The sequence below is a fragment of the Neomonachus schauinslandi genome, chromosome 3 (genome assembly GCF_002201575.2).
Source record: "Neomonachus schauinslandi chromosome 3, ASM220157v2, whole genome shotgun sequence".
NCBI lineage: Eukaryota > Metazoa > Chordata > Mammalia > Carnivora > Phocidae > Neomonachus > Neomonachus schauinslandi.
Window position 1 is genome coordinate 156,177,976 of NC_058405.1, and position 6,000 is coordinate 156,183,975.

A 6,000-nucleotide genomic window follows, 5' to 3' on the forward strand; every position below is an offset into this window, starting at 1 on the left:
AAATTAATAAAGAAAATATTTTAAAGTACCTGCTCCTAGGAACAAAGCACTTATGAGTGGAACAGTTACTAGCTCTTTAAAGTGCTTGCCCTTGACTTAAAAGAGAACTTTTAAAAAATTCAGTGAATGGGGTGGGCACCATTTCTTAGCTGATTCTCAAATATTCAGGAGCTCATTATCCAGTTGCAGAATTATCTAAGTTGCCCTCTTTTTCTCCTCCTTTTATTTTTGCCTCTCATGTGATCTCTGTGTCCTTTTTATATATTAATTCCTCCATAGCTGGTAGGAAGGAGAATAAAAAGATTAATTGCAAACCTTTAGGTAGATTGGTTAGGAAAAGGCTCTGATGTTTGGGCAAAATGAGGGTAGTTGGTGGATTGCCTATTTGTTCTGGTTCGTTATCGTCATGGATAATGATTGATGGAAACCAATGGAACTGGGCCTGCTGAATGGCTTAAAATCTAGGTGTAGGAGGAAGGTTCAGTTTTTCTTTATTTTATACATTGTCCCATAACCTGCATTATATAATGATTTTGTAAAGTCTTTATGCTTTTTTTTTTGAGTACAGTATTTAAATTTCAGAGTCTAAAATAAACTTCCTGGAAGAGTAAGCTGGGTTAAAATGGTTATAGCTGCAAGGATACTTGCTGTGACATGCTTCCAGAAATCTGTAAGGCAAATATGAGAGTATTTTGGCTCTAATGCTCCTTAGCCAATTAGAGTTTATGGCAGCTGTCATTCAATATTAGTGGCCTATAGTTAAAAGATGAATACTTTAAAATGGATGTGTTTATGGTTCCTTCTCTTATCTCAAGATAAGTGGTTTGGCTTGCTAGCAGGTGGTTTTTTGTTAGGATCCCTTCCAGGATATAAATGGACAGGACGTGGTCTTCCAAAGGATTTCTTTCTTTGGCTCTTTTAAAAGTAGTGTTAGCAAGGGATAATAAGATAAAATGCCTAATGGATCCCTGAACCCACTTTCAGTGAGTTCATGGAAGTCTATAAATGTGCAGCTGGGGAGTGTTCTTTAGAGCCAAGAAGATTACTGTTCATGCTTCTGACTTTGTGAAGGCAGCGCATCCACAACGCCTTTTCCATAACCACAGAAATCAAGTCAGAAGTTTCTCTCTCTCTTTCTTATATTCAAAAACACTATTGAAATGATTGATATATTTTGAAAGAGTAGTTTATAAGAGAGGTATAAGTTAAAATTCTGACCTTTGGATAAAATTTTATAAAGCCCTTTTCTCTCCTTGTCTTACCTTCTTTACTAGCTCCTTTTATAGATTGCGGTCACCAAACACCCTATGATGTTCTCTGCCATTTTGGCAGCTAAATATTGCAGAGGTTGTTTGGATAAAGACATGTTAGAAATAAACTTTAGACATAGAATTTTGAAAACACACATAAAATATACACAGTTACAACGAAAGATTAAATAGAAATCAATGTTTGATATAAGGATTAAAGAATTTATTAAAGTCAATTAACTCCAAAGGGAAAAGGCAATAAAATAAAACCAATAGAAAGGTCAAAAGAATTATGATTTTCCTTGTGGAGGAATGATTGATGTAGAGCCCCATGCTGTTCCCTAAGAATTTAGGATGGTATTTGGATGACTGTGCTTGTTTTGCACTTTGTACTGGGGATGAGTTGGGCAATGATTCCAAGGCTGATGATGAATAGAGAAGTTACTTTCAAATTTCCTCTGGAACAAACTTGTCTGAATTTCAAACTCACCCCTTCAACTCTGATGTGACAGCTCCATGTTTATGTCTCACAGGTATCTCAAATTTTACATGTTTAAATTTCTTGATCTTCCCCTAGAAATATGCTTCTCTTCTGGTCTTCATAAGTAAATAATGTCTCTATCTTCTTAGAACCTTGGGAGCCATCTTTGATGACTCCCTCCACATTTAGTGCATTATCAATTCACCTTGATTGTACTTCCAAAGTGTACCTTTTTTAAAAAAAGTTTTTATTTAAAGTCCAGTTAGTTAACATGCAGTGTAATATTAGTTTCAGGTGTGCAATAAAGTGATTAAACATTTCTGTACAACATCTGGTGCTCATCACAAGTGCACTACTTAATCCCATCACCTATTTAACCCATCACCCAAAGTGTACCTTTACTCCACCAACTTCCCAACCCCACCTCCAAGCCAACAGCTCCTGAGCCTGGGCTTCTGTAGTAACCTCCTAACTGATTTTATAACTTCCATGTTTTACTTATTTTTTTTAGTTTAATGAAGTTTTATTTTTCAAAATGTACAGTTGGTGCCTCTTCATTGGCAGCTGGGGCATCTCCACCCTTGGTGTTTCTGGTATAAATTACTTCAGCTCTGTGCTTTAAAACCAGTTTAATAAGTCCTTTACTAAGGAGCACCTGAAGGGCTGCCCTGGCCAGGGGACCTTGAATCTTTAGTCTCTCAGAAACAACAGCTACGGTTATAAGCTTATCGTTGGGAGTTTCCTTATCGAGTTTGTCATGTGTTGGTTTGTTAAACAAGACCAGGTTATTGAGCTTGTCCCGAACTTTATCTTTGGACTTCTTCTTTTTGGTCTTGCCCCATATTTATTCACTGGGTCTTTGTCTTTTTTGGCTGACTTTGGCATCTTTCTTCTTGTTGTCGTCCTTGGGTGGCACTGTGAAGTCACTCACTAAGATGTCAGACAAAAAGAAAGCTAACTTCCATGTTTTTCTTTCTTCAAACTCTTCTCCACACAATGGTTAGAACTGGGATAAGCCACACCACTGTAATATGGTATCCCCAAAATAGAGTGTTTCAACCAAGGTAGACATTTAATTCTCTCTCAAGTAATATTTAATCTAGGTGGGAGTTTTCAGCTAATGGTCTGTTCTACTATTGTCAAAATATGGTTTCTATTTTGGGCCCCAGACTCCACTTGTTACTGTCTTCCAGCAGCAGGTAGGAGGGAGAGGGCCAGGGGAGCACATAACCTTGTTCTTTTAGGGAGACTGCCCAGGAGCTTAGGGCATTTATATAACTTCCTGAAGGTTACACAGCTATTTGATGGCTGAGGTGATTGGATCTGAGGTTTGTGTGACTCAGAAGCTGTGAGACCACTCTTAGGGGAAAGAAAGCCTATAACTATGCACTCCAAATTAACATTGCACCTATAAAAATTCATATTTTGAAATAATTATGTAATGTTTTCAGTTATTTAGAGTATGGCAGTATTAAGAGTGAAAAGATAAATAGAAATAAGAATATTTGAAAAGTATATCTGTGGATGATAGGAAACAAATATATCACCGTAAGGAAAAAGTATTCACCTTCTGCTGATGGTGTTGGAAACAGAGGTGAGAAAGAGAGTCTCTCTTGTGGGAGTTCTTAACTGCATGGAGCAAAGTCCTCAATAAAATTAAAAACTTAATTTTCAATTCCATTTCTTGGTTGTAGTCACTAAATAGCTCTAGTAGAGAAGTGTTACAAAGTGTAAGTGGCTGCTTTCTCAAGTTACCATCAAGTAGAGAACAGGTGAGTCAGACTTCAGGATACCTAAAGCTATGGCCTTAACCCTGGGCGCTGATTCCTGGCTATATCCATGCCTATGAAATCAGAATTCTGGGGATGGGCCCTGTATGAACTCATACAGGTGGCTAGGTGGCTCACAATTATTTGTTTATTTTCTATGATTTATCTTCTCATGATTCTGGAGATCAGAAGTCAGAGATCAAGGTGTCTGAGGGTTGGTTTCTTCTGAGGCCTCTCTTCTTGGCTTGTAGATGGTAGTCCTTTCCTTCCTGTTCCTTCACAGGTCTTCTCTCTGTACCTGTTTGTATCCTAATCTCCTCTTCTTCACTTCCTTCCCTATTTTTATAAGGATTAGAGCTCACCCCCATGACATCATTTTACCTCTTTAAAGAACCCATCTCCAAGTACAGTCAGATTCTGAGGTACTAGGTATAGGACTTCAACATATGAATTTTGAAGGGACACAATTCAGCTCATAACAAGACCAAAGAATCAGTTTTTAACCCCTGCCCCCAAGTGGTTCCAATATGCAGCCAAATTTGACAGTCAGTATCCTTTGTAGGATTCTCTAACCTGGCTCCATTAGAATCATTTGAGTAGCTTAAAAAAAGTAAAAAACACCAATACTTAGGCATCACCCTCAGAGGTTTGATTTGATCTGTGTGGGATGGGCTATTGTTAGTTTCTAAAAGCTCCTTGGTAACTTAAATATGTGACCAGGTTTGGACACCACTGTCCTATTGGTTGTATTTCTTAACTGTAAATGAAAGCATATTTCTTATCTTTCTCTAAATTTTTTCTTTGAAAATTCATAAGAAACACACCTCCTTTTTTATGAAAGATGTATATTCAACAAAGTAGTATTCAGGTCTAAAAAAGAGCTAAATACTTCCAAGGTGGTATAGTTTCAAGTGTCAAGCATGAGTTTTGCAATATAATTTTGCATTAGGCTTACTGTGTTTTTCTGCTTAATGAAAATAAATCAAAGCAACTTGGGTATATCACTCAGAAAGCCAACCAAGTTAGGTAACGGACACTATAATGATTAAGTTGACTAAAATGTGGTAACTTTTAGTGAGGAATTTTTTTAAATGTAACTTTTTTACTTTATTCTTTTTTAGATCACAGAATTTCCCTTTCAGCAAATACAAAGTTGATTAAAAAATTTTTTTTAATTGAAGTATAATTGACATACAGTGTTATATTAGTTTCAGGTGTACAACATAGTGATTTGACAATTCTGTACATTGCTCAGGCTCACCATGATAAGTGTAGTCCCCACTGTCACCATACAATGTTATTAAAATATTATTGACTATATTCCCAATGCTGTATTTTCATCTCTGGGACTTACTTATTTTATAACCGGAAGCTTGTACCTCTTAATCCCTTTTGCCTATTCCTAGGGAGGAAATTTCTTGATTAAAGAAATGATGTTTTTTGGCTTTCGGGAGGAGGCTGGATTTTCCTTTCCAGATGATATCAAAATCTGATGGAAATTCATTGATTTCATCAGGCCAATTTCTGTTTTGAAGTGAAGCCACTTACCTGGCATTTTTCATTACAGCTTGACGACAGCTGGCTCCTTCCCAGAATGCAGTACTGTGACAGAGATTATTTTATAAAGTCATGGATCAGCTGCCTTTGTAACTTGCTTTAATTGATTATGTGTATGTTACTTCACTCTCTGGGCTTAAAAGAAGGCTGCACTTAGGTGAGGAAACAATATTATTGTTTCATTGATAAAAGACCATTTCTTTCATGCTATATTACACTGTCTTTCCCATTGTGCCTTAATAATATTTTTGGTTTCAGGTTTTTTTGACAGTTGTTTTTAAATACTATAATTTCTATTTTGACTGAATTATGTAGCTTTAGAAGCAGTATTTAAGATCACAAAACCATCATTTGAACTATATAAGTATACTATTCCAGGAGCATAGTTGATTTTTTTTTTTTTAAAGATTTTATTTATTTATTCATGAGAGACAGAGAGAGAGACAGAGGCAGAGGGAGAAGCATGCTCCCTGCGGAGCAGGGACCCCGATGCGGGACTCGATCCCAGGACCCTGGGATCATGACCTGAGCTGAAGGCAGAGGCTTAACCGACTGAGCCACCCAGGCGTCCCGCGTAGTTGATTTTTATTTGTCCTTTCTCTGTTGATTTCTGACAGAGATCTGAGGAAGTGAGCTTTTTTTTTTTAAAGATTTTATTTATTTATTTGAGAGAGAGAGAGTGAGAGAGAGCAAGCACGAGCAGGGGGGTGGGGGCAGAGGGAGAGGGAGAAGCAGACTCCTCACTGGGCAGGGATCCTGACTCAGGGCTCCATCTCAGGACCCTGGGATCATGACCTGAGCCGAAGGCGGACGCTTAAACAACTGAGCCACCTAGGCGTCCCAGGAAGTGAGCTTTTAAGTAAAACAAAACAAACAAGAAAAAACTTCAACTATTATTACAAATGTGCAGTACATAGTCACTTTCTAAAGTTGTGGGGTACCC

General features: G+C 37.4%; 1 protein-coding gene and 1 pseudogene across 1 annotated transcript in view; one reads left to right on the top strand and one right to left on the bottom strand.

Annotated features, from left to right (window-relative positions):
• Window positions 1-6,000, top strand: part of PLCL1 (phospholipase C like 1 (inactive)) — a 343,570-nt gene that overhangs the window by 128,072 nt on the left and 209,498 nt on the right.
• LOC110591973 overlaps window positions 2,255-6,000 on the bottom strand; it is a 6,756-nt pseudogene continuing 3,010 nt past the window's right edge.